The sequence below is a fragment of the Nasonia vitripennis genome (genome assembly GCF_009193385.2).
Source record: "Nasonia vitripennis strain AsymCx chromosome 2 unlocalized genomic scaffold, Nvit_psr_1.1 chr2_random0008, whole genome shotgun sequence".
In the NCBI taxonomy this organism is placed as follows: domain Eukaryota; kingdom Metazoa; phylum Arthropoda; class Insecta; order Hymenoptera; family Pteromalidae; genus Nasonia; species Nasonia vitripennis.
The window spans coordinates 658,047-674,654 of record NW_022279615.1 but is presented as its reverse complement, the minus strand read 5'-3'; the positions used below and the strand labels follow the sequence as shown (position 1 = coordinate 674,654).

At 37.4% G+C, this 16,608-nt stretch overlaps 1 protein-coding gene and 1 long non-coding RNA gene across 3 annotated transcripts in view; both read right to left on the bottom strand.

Moving 5' to 3' along the window:
* The window catches only part of LOC100678236 (ankyrin repeat and zinc finger domain-containing protein 1), a 183,980-nt gene that overhangs the window by 166,307 nt on the left and 1,065 nt on the right, over positions 1-16,608 (bottom strand). The gene's annotated exons all lie outside the window — the stretch shown is intronic.
* On the bottom strand, positions 15,486-16,573 carry LOC116416513. Its single transcript, XR_004226902.2, has 2 exons — positions 16,163-16,573; positions 15,486-15,904 (listed from the first exon to the last, which is right to left on the bottom strand). It is a non-coding gene; the product is annotated as an uncharacterized LOC116416513 (long non-coding RNA).

Genomic DNA, 16,608 nt, shown 5'->3' with positions numbered 1-16,608 from the left:
CCCCAACATGGGAACCCCCTACACCCTCTGTCTTGTCCCTGCAAAAGCTGGGCATTCACACAGCAGGTGGGAGGTGGTCTCCGTTTCATACTCACACCACCTGCAGTTCCCGGAGTCCCTCAGTCTCAGGTTTCACAGGTGGTATCCTACCCTCCAATGTCCCGTCAGCCAGCCTCAACCTATTCCTGCTTAGGCCCCTAATGGTCCGCAGCCACTCCTCAGGTGGGCTGCTGCCCATCAGAGCCCTAGCCTGCCTTTGCCCATCGGCATTGGTCCATTTGTCGCTCAGTTGCGTGTTAAGCCAGTCTTTAATGGCTCTATTAACCTCGCAGGTCGGGGCAGCGACTGCGCACCTTCTCGCACGAATGCCGTTCGCGCCCATACCCGTTAAACTGTCGGCCTTTTCGTTACCTACCACACCGAAGTGTCCCAGTACCCACACCAGTCTCTCTGCGTTGTGTTCTGCCAGTGATTGCAGCGCCTGTCTGTACCTTAGTACCTCTTTTGAAAAGATACTGATACTGTCCAGCGCCATAAGAGCTGCCCTGCTATCCGAGCAGAAGCTTACAGTTTTTTGTCCTGTGCCTCTCTCCAACAGCTATTTAGCAGCTTCTGTAATGACTCTGATTTCCAGGGACCTGCTCCTACATCGTTCTCATTTTTTGAGCCATCTGTATACCACACCACACTGTTTTTGAGGAGTTCATGTGAACCCGTCTTCTATTCTTCCCTTTCTGGAATTATGATCGAGAACGGCTTAGAGAAATAAATTCTTTCTGCCATTCTGTCATAACCTCTTCTTTCTATTAGCGGCATTACTTGTTCCAGTAGTACCGCATCTTTGAAATCCGAACAGTTCGTTAATTCCGCTATTCTGCAGAACGTCTTGCACGAATTTGCCCTTATTACCTTGCCTAGTGGAGGGAGTTCCAACAGTCTTTCCATAGCGACCGTAGGTGTCGTTCGCATGGATCCCGTGATTCCTCCCATGACCAATCTTTGCACCCTGTCTAGTGCCCTTGTGTGAGTTATCAACTCGGACTTGTGGCCCCATACCAGTGCCCCATGGGTGAGTTTTTGTTTTTATGATTGCGTCATATAGCTATCTCACTTTATCCCGTTCTAGACCCCAGGTATTGCCAAAAGCCCTCCGGCAGGCCCAGAAAGTGCCGCTTTCTCGCATTTATCTTTGATGTGTTTCCCCCAGTTGAGTCTGGCGTCGAGTGCGACTCCCAGGTATTAGACCTCCTTTACCAATTTCAGGGGAATTCCATAAAGTTCGAGCCCTTTCATCGGCTTGGTTTTATACCTGTTCGTACACAGCATGACACTGACTTTGTTAGGGTTAACCCCAGTTTTACTTTATTACACCACTTCTCCACCAGGCCCAGTGCAAACTGCATTAGACCTGTTAGCACGTCCTCGTCGTCCACCCTAATCAGGATCACGATGTCGTCTGCATATGCCTGTGCGTTTATACCAGCCTCGTTCAGGATGCAGAGCAAGCTGTCCACCACCAGGCACCGTAGTGTCGTTGACAGTACCCCTCCTTGTGGGCATCCCTTCCTCAGCACTCCTTTGCAAGAGTACGCTCCCCAGGCAACCACTATCGTACTGGTCCTCAGCATAACGCTGATCCACCTGGCGACAGTTGCTGGTATTGCGTGCTCCTCCATACCTGCTAAAATCGCCTCGCCGGTCGTGTAATTGAAAGCCCATTCGATGTCTAGGAAAACCACCAATACCAAACCCCTGTTTTTCATGCCCTTTTGAGTAAAAACGAGGGCATGCTGATTGAACTGAAGTCCTTTGCGACCGCATGATGTGTCTTACCTGGTTTCGGCAGGAAAGCCACCCTTGTCTGTCCCCATTCTTCTGGCACATATCCCAGTGCCAGACAGGCTCGGTACAATTTTTCCAAGGATGAGACTAATGCGTTCGGACCTGCCGCCTTGTAGAGCTCGAACGTCCCTATGGCCCACCTCATCCTTGCCTTGTCTGTTACCAGTTTCGCCAGTCTCCAGTCCTCTCCGCGGCCCATCAGCTGAATCGCCTTTGATCTCGCCCCTTCCCTGAAGTCTGGAAAGTGGGTTTCTATTAGGCTCTCTAGAGCCTCCTGTCCATTCTTTGCCCAGTCTCCTGTTGCTAGTCTGATTGAGTCTGTCAGTGGCTTCTTCGAATTTTGCAGTACACTGCACAGCCTGGCCGTACCTGATAACGTGCTTCGGCTTTTGCAGTATTGGTTCCAACCCTCCACCTCGGCTTTTTCGATCTCCTTATATTCCTTTTGCTCCGCACTATACGCCAGTTTGTCCTTGTCATTCTTCGTGTACTAGGACCGGTTGTATAGCCGCCTTACTTTCTTTCTACGTTTCTCCAGTGACTTATTCCACCAGAGAGCGCCCTTCGATGGCCTCTTCAGCCTAAGTAAACAATTGTTCCCGTAAGAAATAATTATTAATATGTCCCTTAGGATCCTACTGAAGTGATCGATGTCCTCCGCCGTCCCGTATGTGACAGGGAAGCAACTGATCTTGGCCTTGAGTTCCTTTCTGTAACCTACCCAGTTTGTTTTTCTAGGGTTCCTGATGAGCTGGTCGAGCGTACATTGTCCGCCGAGTCTGAACACAATGTGTTGGTGATCCGACATGGAGACTTCTTCCGACACCCTCCAGCCCATAACCTCGGACCACACGTTCCTGGAGGCCAGGGTGATTCCTATGACCTCCTCCCTTACGGCGTTTCGGAACGTGGGTCTGCTGCCCGTATTGAGAAAGTCTATGTTCGTTGCTGCTAAGAACTCCAATAGACTTTCTCCTCTAGAATTGCAGTCTGTACTACCCCAACATGTATGGTGTGCGTTTGCATCACAACCGATTATAAGCTTGGTGCCTTCGGCTTCGCATATATTATATATCATATATTCGTATACTGCGGCAATCATAATGATTTTCCGCTCACCTTCGGTACCCTTATAGCTCACCCTCGGCGTACATAGATCCCTTGAGCAGTATTTTGGCACTGTCTCCACTGAAGCCCCTTGATAATAAGGCACGTTCTAGTCGAAACAGGACTGCCGCTGATGAGTGTACCTATTCCGTTTAAGCCTGCAATTTTGCGTTGTGAACAAGGTTCTTGGATTAGACAAATGCCTGTACGCACCCGCACCATACGTCTAGCCAGAACGGCTGAGGCACTCTTGCAATGGTGCAGATTAATCTGCGTAAACTCTATGGTGGTGTCCGGTACAGATCCGGCCCCATTCATATTGTTCACGCTGTTGCGTTGCCCCCGATCAGCCATCTTGTTCGAGAGCACCGCTACCCGCATCTACTTCTATATTTACCTGATTTATATAACCTAGTCACATACTTAAATTCAACTATATATAAGAATACATAACTATAATTGTATTTAGTTTAAGAGCTTTGAATAAATATAATTGTTAACATATATAAATATTTCTAGTCACTTACATGTGTACTTTATCCAACACTACTTATCCCAGTCATCCTTCACACTCGTTCTAGTTATAAGCTAGATTTTAAGTTTATCCATAAGTGTATTAAAAGCACACACACACATACACACACACTTAAACAAACCCATAAACACGCACGCGTGCGCGCTTACACACCAACCCAATATTTAAGAATTGATTTTACAGTGTAGTCGTGGCACAGTGGTAAAATACTTGTCTGAAACTCCGAGGAATGCAGATTCAAGCCCAGGTCTTGCTACATTTTTTTTCTTTTTTTACCCCAAAAACATCTCTTAAAATCAAGATATTGTTGAGGAGTGGAGATCCTCTATTCGCAATGGAAAGGGTAATATGCTGAGTACACGTAGAGGAGGGCAGTGGTGGTGGTGGAAAAACCCCCCACACCATACATCAGTCGTTCATCGTGTGTGTGTGAGAGATAGAAAGAGAGAGAGAGAGAGAGAGAGAGAGAGAGAGAGAGAGAGAGAGAGAGAGAGAGAGAGGAAAAGAGTGCATGCGTGTGCGTATACAAGCGAGCATCCCCGAAAACTTCCCTTAGTCGTCAGCCAACCACCGAGGTGTTAACACATCGCTCGCTAAAGTGTCTCTCGGATAAAGGAAAGGGGGGGCTCTTTCTAAAGTGTCTCTTAAAATCAGATGCACTTTGGGTAAAGAGAAGGGGTTCTCTCTAAATTGTCTCGAAAAATCAGAGGCACTTTGGAAAGAAAGAAACGGGGGAGAAGTTCTCTGCAAAGTGTCTCGAAAAATCAGAGGCACTTTGGATAGAAAGAGGGAGACTGGGGGGCTCTCTCTCTCCAAAGTACGAATGGCACCATGGAGAATAAACAGTCTTGGCCTTGACCTTGACATCTCACCAGTCGGGGGGTCAAGGTCAGTTTTGTTTACTTTCTCAAGGTGCCGGGGTACTACTCCCCTCAATTCGTCTGTTTGTAAGACCAAGTCAAGTTATTCTACCCAGAGCCTGTTGACACTAGAGTGGTTGTGTCGTCTCCGCAGTGCGTCACGTTGTCGGTCTGAGCGACTAACCTTATTGTACTTTGCAAATTGAGTATTCAACAATCTCTGGTCTTTTTGGGACAGTACTACTAGATTGGGCAAGAACAGTCCTCTTCAGCGATTTATATATGTACAGCTCCACGTCACCCCCCCCCCCCTCCTCCATGTTGCGGTCGACCCGAATGATGGAGTAGCCATCAATTTCAACGGCATAGTTCTCAATTTTAGGGCCTAATTCTACTGAAAAAAAATCAAAAAAAATATCACGTGATTATCACGAGATTATTAAGTGATTATTATGTGATAATCACATGATAATCAGGTGGAGTTATCGATGAAATTATCACGCGATTAATAATAATATTCTGAAATGTAATTAAAAATACTAAAAAAGGTATATATTAATTAACGAAATGGACTATTTACAAGAAAGAGTTACATTAAAAAAAAAATTCACCGACCAAGATTTGAACCAAGAACCTTGGCGTGACAATCCAATGCGCTACTACTGTGCCATTTGCTCTCTTCGAAGGTTAATGTATAAAAGCAATACGTATATATAGATCTCTAAAAATAATTAACTCTTAAAAAAGTAAAAGGTTAGGCGAGTTTGATATATTCCGCACCGAAATAACAGATAAAAAAGAACTGAGATCAATCAACCAAAGTCAAGTTTATTATAGTTAATCATAATGAAGTAAAAAAATTTTTTTTGGTCAATAAAGGGCTTACTTTACTTAAAGTTAAGTTATATAATGATCAATTAGGAACAACTCTCAAGATACTTACAACGTAACTTGCCATGACTGTTTCGTTGTACTTTAGGCCAAGCTGTAGAGCATTTTCACATGACATAATTTGTTACAGCAAACCGATTGTGCGATCATGTTAAGGATGATAAGCGGATCAAACGGTATATGTTTTTCACTTGCATTTATGTTTCTTATTGTTAGTTATTAACAATTTATTGAAAAAAAACGCAATTTTTGTCGTTTTTTACTTAGAACTTTAAAACTAAGGGAGCTATCAGTATCCCTCAACCAAATGGTTTGTAGAAAATATAAATATCTACAAAATGAGAGGTCGAACGTCTCAATCGGTTGATTAGAATCTGAGATAATAAGGAAAAACCGAAAAATTAGGCGTTTTTTCGAAAACTCATAGCTCCGTCATTTTTTCAGCTGGAGCGCTAAAATTTTGGAAGTAAGTAGGGATTATAATGTTCTTTATGTGTGCAAAAGATAGGTGATGTCGGATTTGTAGTTTGCTCAAAATCGCGATTCAAAGTTTGCAGTACGTTTTTTTCCGACAGACCTGTATGCTCTACCATAAGTCCGATTGAAATTTCAAAAAAAAGTTCAAAAAGTTGACATCGTGCACTACAAAACGTAGATTTCAGTTTTTTGATCAAGCGCCTGGAAGCATGCAAAGAAGCATCGTAAAGTTCGCGAAAATCAGCTGAGCGCGCGCTTGCATTCGAGTGGTGGGGGACGGAGCAGCGCAGGAGGAGAGGCGTATATATAGTAGTAGGTGCGCGCAGCGCGCGTTACTTATCTTTGCATTAACATTTCTCAGCATCTACTGTAGCTATTTAAATGATTTTTCTTTCAATTTGGGGTATCGGAACCAGAGAAATCCGATTCTTTAGTCTGTTTTCAGAAAAAATCATTACGTAAGGTACAGTGGGATGTTCTTAGTGAACTAATTTAATAAAATTTTATGGTCATCAGTCAATCAGCTGCGCTCGGAGCGATCGGTCGTGTTTCGCGCGCGTGTCGTCAGCTCGGAGCAGTATATAAAACTTTGTATACGATTAGTTAGTGACTTAAAATTTAAACATGTTACTTGTTTAAATAGTTACACATTATCTTGCCAATATGGCATCGAACGTGAAAACACCTCCGGATAAGCCGGACCACAGCTTTTACAAGTGCCATCCAAAAAAGCTAGTGAAAACAGTGATTTGCATAATATGCGAAAATGTTTATCATAAAAGTGACTAAGAGAAGATAAAAAATCCTGTTTTTGTTGGTGAACACCTGGTTATCTGCCAGAGCATGTCCTGGGAGACATAACATCCAACTCTGAAGAGCATATGCTAAGTGACGTGGCAAGAAAAACCATTGCACTCATAAAAATGAAGAATTCTGAAGAAATCAGAGAACAATTGCTACAAGAAATTCATAACAAAACAGTTGAAAAACATAATTCAACATACTAGGCGAGGAGAATGAAATGGAAAATCTTGTTGCTGAAAATACCTTATTAAAACATCTAGTTGCCGAACTTCAAGATAAAAATCAGCTTCAGAAAGAAATGAAAAATTACAAAAACAGAAAAATACAGAGCCGCAGACAAATTTAAAATCATATGCTAATGCTATGAGAGAGATAAAGCCAAAACCGAAACGTGTCCCAAGTATAATGGTTAAGGCCAATGACCCGGAACAGACGAACACAATGGAGCTACTCACGAAGTGTCTGGTTACAGAAAAGAATGTGCAAACTAAGTTTATACGCAAGAAGAACCAAAGTGAAATAGAAATCAGCTGTATGAATACTAAAAGCCTGGAAACACTCGAGAACGTGTTATCAAGTAAATTAAAAAATTGTGAAATTAAAGTAGAGCAACAAGGTAATCCAAAAATGAAAATTATTGGAATAGATAATACTACAAATATGGATGAACAGGATATGGAAAATGACATTAACACTCGTAATTTCAAAAATTATAACAACAAAAGTAAGGTACTGCACATGTACACCAATAAAAGGACCAAAACCTGCACAGTTCTAATGGAACTCCCACCAGAAATCTACAAGCACATACGTGAAAACAATAATAAAGTTTTTGTAGGTCATCAGTACTGCAAAGCCTACGATCTTATTAACATTACCCCTTGTTACAACTGTGGAAGATACGGACATAGTGCATCAAAGTGTAGGAACAAATCAGCATGTATAAAGTGCTCGGATAACCACAACGTAAGTGTCTGTAAGAATGACAGAATTGAGTGTGTGAACTGTATATTTAACAACGCCACATACAAAACAAGTCTACCAACGGATCATTTGCCAACAGATAGAATAAAGTGTACAATTCTTAAAAAGAAGATCAAAAAATATATCAACTCTATTGATTACCCGATCGCACCTGTATTACCGACGTGGGACGAAACAAGCGCACGTAAACAAATACACAATCTACAAACAAACAAACTACTATACCACAGATCGATAACGGCAGGAAAAAAAAGAGGGAAATCTACGTTTTGATACGCAGCAAGAAAACAACAGTCAGCATATTATTCCAAAGAACACAGCAAATTCATCAGTTGAATAATGGAATCACAAATAAATTTAATCGACGAAATACGAAATATCCTAAATGAACAAGAGCGAACATATATGGATATTGAGTCTTTCAATAAGGAAAGGACTAGTAGTAATGATCTAATTTTGTATTTAAACATTAGAAGCCTAAATGCCAATTTCGATAAATTACAAATCATTCTTAAAAGTCTAAAAATAAAACCTTACATTATTGTATGTACAGAGGTATGGAAACTAACACACTATCAGTATTATAGAATAAAAGATTACGAACTTTATTATAATCACGGAGACATCAACATAAATGATGGTGTTGTGGTCTATGTAAATAAAAATGTTAAACATACTAACGAAATGATAGCTATAGGTAAGCTTAAAATATTAAACACTACTATCCCTCTAAATAATAATAAACTACTTGAGATCTCATCCTTATATAGATCACACGGACTGAGTAGCATAGAATTTAATCAGAACCTAAAAACTTATCTAGAACATAAAAAAAAGCAAAAAACCATATTATAATTGGTGATTTTAACATAAATATTCAAGACTACAATCATGTAAGCATGGAATTCATGAACAACCTTCAGGAAAAAGGTTTCCTCCCAGGTTTTACTAACACCACCAGACCTACAAACATAACTACAAATGAAGGAACTTGCATTGATAATATCTTTGTCAAAACTGATTTTCTACGTACAAAATCACTAACTCTCATGACGCCCATTACCGATCACTACCCACTTTTCCTAGAATTAAAAAATGGAGTATTAAAACAGAATAAAAAAGAGTCAGAAGGAGATATATACTATTACAACTATAAAAAACTATATAACACTGCTAGGCAAATAAATTGGTCAAAATTTAAGAATACAAATGATCCAAATGAGAATATAAACGAAATGATAAAAGAAATCTACATTGCGTGGAGAGTTCGAAATATAAAAAACCAAATCTGCGGAAATCCAAACAAACCCCCAGGAAAGACTGGATAACAAAAGCGATTCTAAATTCCTATAATACAAAAGAAATACTTTACAACAAACTCAAACAAAATCCGAATAATGAAGAACTAAAAGCAAACTATAAACATTTCGTTAAAACTCTAGATAAAGTTATTAAAGAAGCGAAAATCGAACATGAAAAAAAAAACATTTGAGAAAAATAGGGATGATCCCAGAAAACGCTGGGCCTGCATTAATAGCAAGACAAGCAAAAATAAAAATAAAACAGATGCGACTATCAGTCAACTAAAAACTGAAAACAATACTACAATAACCGACAAGAATCAAATTGCCAACAATATGAACCAATTTTACTGCAAACTTGGAGAAACATTGAGTAATAAAATAACTACACCAAGAAATAAAAAACTAGAATTACCTAAAAGCAATCCATAAACAATCTACATCAAGCCAACCAGCGAAATTGAAGTTATAAAAATAATAGACTACATGAAACTTAAAAAAGGTGGTATTGATAAAATAAGTGCAAAGGCACTGAAAACTATAGCTACTATTATTGCAGATCCCCTTGCCTACGTAATCAATCAATGTATCGAAATGGCAATCTGGCCTGATATATTGAAGGCAGCTGAAGTGATACCAATATACAAAGCTGGGAAAAAAAGAATGAAATGGGAAAATATAGGCCTATATCACTAATATCAAACATTGCTAAAATCTTCGAAAAAATTATACATAATAGAATAATAGAATTTACATGTCAAAGTAAAATATTAAGTAAAAATCAATATGGATTTAGAAAAAACATTGGAACCAAGGATGCATTAAACACGATCTCAAAAATAATATATGAAAACCTGGATCAAAGTACACCGATAGCTATTACATTTCTAGATCTAGCAAAGGCATTTGACACTGTTAATCATATAATACTTCTAGACAAGCTTTATGCATATGGTATAAGAGGCAAGGGGCACCAACTTATTACAAGTTACCTAAACAATAGGAAGCAAAAAGTAAGAATAGGTTCGCATACAAGCGAATTCGAAAATGTAAATACCGGCGACCCCCAAGGTACGATACTTGGCCCTTTGCTATTTATACTTCACGTAAATGACTTGCTAATAAATATGCCAGAAAACTCCATAATTTCTTATGCAGATGACACTGCAGTAATAACTACTGGGAAAACTTGGTCCGAGGTTGAAGTAAAAATGAACAAACATCTCGACGATATCTCTAGATGGCTCGGGCTAAATAAATTGACACTCAATGTTCAAAAAACAGTATACATGACTTTTGGAAATTACTGCGTTAGTGTGCCGAAAAAAAATTGAATTTAAAATTAATAATGAAATAATAAAGAGAGTAGAAGAAACGAAATACCTAGGCTTAATTTTTGACACGAACATGAGATGGGATAAACATATTGAATACCTTATAAACAAGACAAGATACCTTGTTTTTATCTTCAGTAAAATCTCCAAATTCATGGACACAACTACTCTAAGAATAATTTACTACGCATTCTTTCATAGCCTGATTAATTATGGAATAGTTGCGTGGGGTGGTGCGTATCAAAATAACCTACAACTGTTACAAGCGGTCCAAAAAAGAATCATAAGAATTATAAACAAAAATACCTTTCAAAGTGTTAACCCACTTAACCTTCAACAATTATTCGCCTACGAAAGCCTACAGTACCACTACAATAGCCTCAAAGATCAGTATACAAAATCATCAAGCATAACAAGGAAAAAGCTAATAATCCTACCGAAGTATGCTAAAACTATTAGTACAAAAACCAGCTACATTAAAGCTATCAACATCTACAATAATCTACCAAATAATCTCAAAATCATAGATTTACGGAAAAAATCAAACATCAAGAAAATACAAGATTGGTTGAGAAATAATGAGTGAGATAAGTACTCCCACTACAATTGACTGCAAGCAACTTAAATCATGGTTCTTAGAGATGTCCAATCAGGAGCACGGTGAGCAACAGAGAGTAATATCTTCATTAATACAGGATTTAATGCAGCGCAGAAATGATATGAAAAGTAATAGACAAAAAACTGAAATAAATTCTGTTTACTTAGATATTAGAACTTACATTTGCGCTAAGGGCAAATGTAACTTTCACAAAATACGTAAACATCGACGCATCTCCAACTACAACTATAAAAAAATGATTTTAACATATCAGAATATTACAGATAGTTTAGACAACATAACGAATGAAATAATAAATACCTGCATGGTCAAAACTACAAAAAATAAAGCAAATATAAAATTCATTAATGTCGTAAAAGCAACTGCAAATGAATGGGATGATAACAAAAACGTAAACACTGAAAAATACAAACCAATAGAAACGGTTTTCTCTATGATAGATGAAATGGCTGAAGAAAATAGCAACAAGGCAATGAGTAGAGAAGCGACGTCCGCACCGGGCCTAAAAATCACAGAATCAGCCAGTCTCAGAATGACGTATGGCGATATCAACTATCTAGGATTCAACAAAGCTTTTTTCTATTTTGATAGAGGAATACGAAGAAAACAGCTTTTTAAGAACTCAGTGTCCTCACTTAAATTACAATCACCCTACAAAGACATAGTAATCATAGATGATATTGTTTTTACGTCAGACTGTAAATGTGACTCATCAAATCAGCACAAAGAAATATTTCCACACTATAGAGTTACCTGTGCTGTCGGACTCACATGCCCGGCTAGGCTCACCTCTACAGAGAAACTGTCATACATAAGAGAAAAAAATGCAACAACGGACAGATTTATGACAGCAAGACAGTTAGTTCGGAACTGGTGAAATTGTGAAAGCTGTGAAAAGTGCCATGATACAAAGTAGAAATTTTAATCTTCAAATGTTTTTACCGTTAAACAACATCAAATTATAACACAAAAATATAGAATCTTAGAATCGTGCAATATAATCTTATTTATTGTGATATTTAATGTCGTCGTAGCATTACTGGTTTAAAAGACAAAAAAATAGAATCATTTACGAACACTTTAGAAAATACCAACTAATAACTTATTTTTTTTATATACAACTGTTAAATGGATTATATGTCATTGTTAATTTTTTATGTAAATACTAAAATTATATACTGTTATCAGAGTTGGGGCGAACAGAGTCCAGGGACTCCTGTAACCCAACCTAGGTTAAGTGTGAATGAAAAGGATGGTATGATCTGCGTCTGGAAGTCCGACAAGGATTTATGCTATTCCTACGTATGAATGGAGGCTGGACTGTATGTAGTATGACTGGAGGTTATTTCTGTAAAGCAATAACTAACCAGTATTTATATGTATTCTCGTTATATCTGTTACCCGGACCTGCGAACAGGAAATACTGTTTTCCTCTGCAGGATTTGCGGCGTTATAGTGTGTTATTGTGTGAATAGTGAATAATATCAACTCTGTATCGGATGCAAATGTTTGTAACTCTGGAGTTAAATAAAAAAAAAAAAAAAAAAAAAAAAACTCTGCTCCTATTTAAAACCGACGCTCTGCTCATAGCTATGTGATTCATCTGGATCCATTACCCCAAAATAAAAAAAAATCATTCAAATGGCTACAGTAGATGCTGAGAAATGTTAATGCAAAGATAAGTAACGCGCGCGCCTATTACTATGTATACGCCTCTCCACTGGCACTGCTCCGTCCCCCGCCACTCTATTGCGAGCGCGCGCTCGGCCAATTTTTGCGATTTTTACAACGGTTTTTTGCATGCTCCCAGGCGCTCATATAAAGAACATTATAATCCCTATTTATTTCTAAAATTTTAGCGCTCCAGCTCCAAAAATGACGGAGCTAGGAGTTTTCGAAAAAACGCTTCAATTTTCGTTTTTCCTAATTATCTCAGAATCTAAATATCCAAATGAGTCGTTCGACCTCTCATTTTATAGATATTTCTATTCTCTACAAATCATCTTGTCGTGGCATACTGACAGCTTTTTTAGTTTTGAAGTTATAAGCAAAAAACCAAAGAAAATCGCGTTTTTTTTCAATAAATTGTTAATAACTAACAATAAGGAACGGAAATGCAAGTGAAAAATATACCCTTTCATCCGCTTATCATCCTTTATCTAAGTAAGCCCTTTATTGACCAAAAAAAATTTTTTTACTTCATTATGATTAACTATAATAAACTTGACTTTGGTTGATTGATCTCAGTTCTTTTTTATCTGTTATTTCGTTGCGGAATATGTCAAACTCGCCTAACCTTTTACTTTTTTAAAAGTTAATGTTACTTAGAGATTTTAGTTTTTTCTAGTAATTTTTTTGAGTATTTCATATTTCTCCTAAAAATAAAATATAAGCATCTTTAGCACCTTTCGACCATGGCTTTTTTGTAACATTTTTATCACTATGAAATGAAATCACTGATCGTTCTGATATACTACACTCGAATGATTTCTACACCTAGACACAAAAACCACGAAGCGCACCACCTAGACCTCGTCATCGGCCACCCCGTAACCTAGACACCGCCTTCGAATGATGTATTTACCTAGACATAAAAATTACGAAGCGCACTACCTTGACCTCGTCATCGGCCACCCGTACACCTAGAGACCGCCCTCGAATTATTTCTACACCTAGACACTATAAACTACACGTGAGCGAGCATGCAGAAAACCGATGAGAAAGTAATATCCATCTGTATATAGCTGTGCAGTCAACTTCACGGTCCTGACACTTGTTGCGGCTAACTTAGCGGTCCTAACATTTTTTGATTTGATTTGAGCATTTTGTGAATGACACACTCGTGTATTATATCAAAGGTAGCTGTTTTTATCAATATTTTTGTTGAAAATCATAGTTTGGCATAATAAAACATGATATAAGTCAAAATATATTAGAGACAACAAAGAAACGCATTTATTTCTTTGTAATGAAAAATGCGAACCCCAACATAGAAGTAAATAGTAGCGCAGGCGCCGCGGCTTCGTCTGCTTCCCAAACTCGACTTCATGGCGCTGCCGCGCCACTTGATTTTCATTTTTATCATCATTCTTTCTAATACAAATAAATTTTCTTTTCGAAATAGAAATAAATAATTAAAACAAATTTATTGTTAATAAAATCATAATTGCTTGTATTGATCAGTTTGAAAATTACAAAAAATCCACTCATGAAATTAATTAATGGAATTATAACCGATTACTTTTCTAAAAACAATAAATTAATTTCTATTATTAATTTCTATTTAAAAAATAAAATTTATTTGTACGAGAAAGAATGATAATAAAAATGAAAATCTACATGTATGGATTGCATTTATACATAATCCTTTGAAGAGAGCAAATGGCTCAGTTAGTAGGGCATTAGATTATCACGCCAAGGTTTTGGGTTCAAATCTAGGTCGGAGAATTTTTTTAAAATGTAACCTTTTATTTATTGTGAATAGTCCATTCGTTGATTAATATATACCGTTTTTAGTATTTTTAATAATATTTCAGAATTTTATTATCACATGATAATCACGTGATTTTTTTCAGTAGGGAAGCACGACTCAGCAATACCAAAAACGCGATAAGACCCAGTAGCCTGGATATAATGATTTAATTGAACAACATTTTTTGGGAGGGAGGTGATGTTAATGAAACCCGATCAAACACTGCCGAAGGCTTCGCGCACAACACAGGGCTGTCCAAGTCTATTTTTTTATTAACGATGCTCACCGCTTTATCGACACCGCCAACAATCTCACCCGCACTCACTACGGGGCTTTTATAAATCCTAGTAACGATTTCTGAGGTATAAACCGCAGAGATAACCAGCAAGACATCAGTATTCGCGAATTTGTAAGTTCTGGCTCCGTTTTGCCAATTGATCGGGAACTTGCCTTGCCCATGCCATACGTATCAATATTTTAAGCTTTGTGCAATTGTTTTCAATTGCTTAAATCTCACGTAAGAGAGCCGAGGAAGATATCGATTGATAAAAATCTTTCTCTGCACTAATGATTCAAGCCCCGCGTTAAGCAACGATTCACCTATCGATCTCGTGTATAAACTGGTAAAATTTTTCTTAGCTTCAAGCACCCTGTTTACAACGTTCAAGCTCCAAATCTGGGCCCGTCCAGGAAGGCGTTCGCAGTTTGCACTGCTTACTGTTATTTCCGCTGTTGTTGGCTTCGCTACAGACTGATACTCTGATAAGGCCGAAGGGTGCTGAGTATCATGCAACGAGCCAACATGTACAATATCATCTAGCTCGAGAAAAGGCAGTATCGTGTCAAGATTAGCATACACTACTTTTTTAAATTTATCTCATTTTCCATCGTATATGCTGGACAAAACCAATTGCAGCTTGTCTTGACATTCTCCTGCCTCTGGAGCAAGGATAGTATCGCGTAATTTTCCTGCAAAGCGCGTCTAAAGTAGCTAATTTGTGTAAATTACACATTGATGAGCATATTTAAACACTTATAAATGTAGTAAGCACCTCGAAACAGGGTGTTTATAAGCAATAAATAAGTATATGTATTTATTATAATCTACTGGGACAAATTATCAACAGATTATCATCTAATAATCAGCTGATTGCCATCTGCCTCTTTTTTCAGTAGTAGTACCAGTGTGTGTTGAAGATTTCTGCAAATAATCCGTAAAATTTTGGGTTTCAAGCAATTATTTAATTCATACGTTCATGTACTTTTCAGTACACATGCGTATATTCGTGTACGTTTACATATGTTCACGTACATTCGCATACTTTTACGTATGTTTCCGTACGCTGTGGTACAAAATATTCGAATCCCAACAAAATCGTACCCAAACGTATGCGAATGTACTAAAATACAACAAAGTTTGGTTGCCTTATCATACTAATGAATTTTATTTGGGTAGTTTTCGTTATTTGCAAAAATTATGCATAATTATACAAAAATAAGACTTAATTAATATAAATTATTATAATAGCAACCATTAAACACTACATTTTGAAGCTATAAGCAAGTAGAATGATTTATTATTTATGATTTAAACAATTTTTAGGGTTAGGTATCTCTTGAACCTATTAACATGGCTCTGACTTCCTTTTAATGCCTATACATCTTTTTCTTTGGTCACCTGAATGAGAAAAAAAAGCACACCATTTAGTTAAATTTCTGTACGCTATTGTATTAAATCATACAAAAATATACTAAAATGTTCAGACACGTTTTTTTTAGTTATCGTACGTATTAATAAGTTTTCAGATGTTCAGGTACATTTATGTATATTTCATTATCTTTGCATAAGATTCCGTACATTTTTGCACATTTTAGTAAGTTTCAATGAAGTCATATGATTCTGTATATTTAAGTACATTCTTAAATGAATACATACAATTTTATATGTGATTGTACATTTCCATATGTTTCTGTACAATTTTGTACATTTTCGTATGGTTTTGCATGATTGCGCATAAACCTTCAGAAAATATCACAATTTTAACAGCAATGTACAATTTTATATTGGTCTACATTAAAGTACTACTGATTTTTGCCATCTGGGTCAGTGTTTATTTATGCAACTTCTTTAGCAGAGTAAATATCGATTAATAAACAAGAACTAAATAGTATACTTGCTTGAATTAGGGTTATAGTACTGGCAGAACAGCCTTAAAAAATATATATGAATACATTGCTTTCTAGCTATTCTAAGATTGCTATATTTAATTATCTTAGAAATCTAATTAAAATTCATTTATTTATTTTCAAATCAAATTAAATTAAGAGAACTCTTTTAGAAAAAGAAAATTTTAAATTCATAAAATATTTGCAAATAAAAAA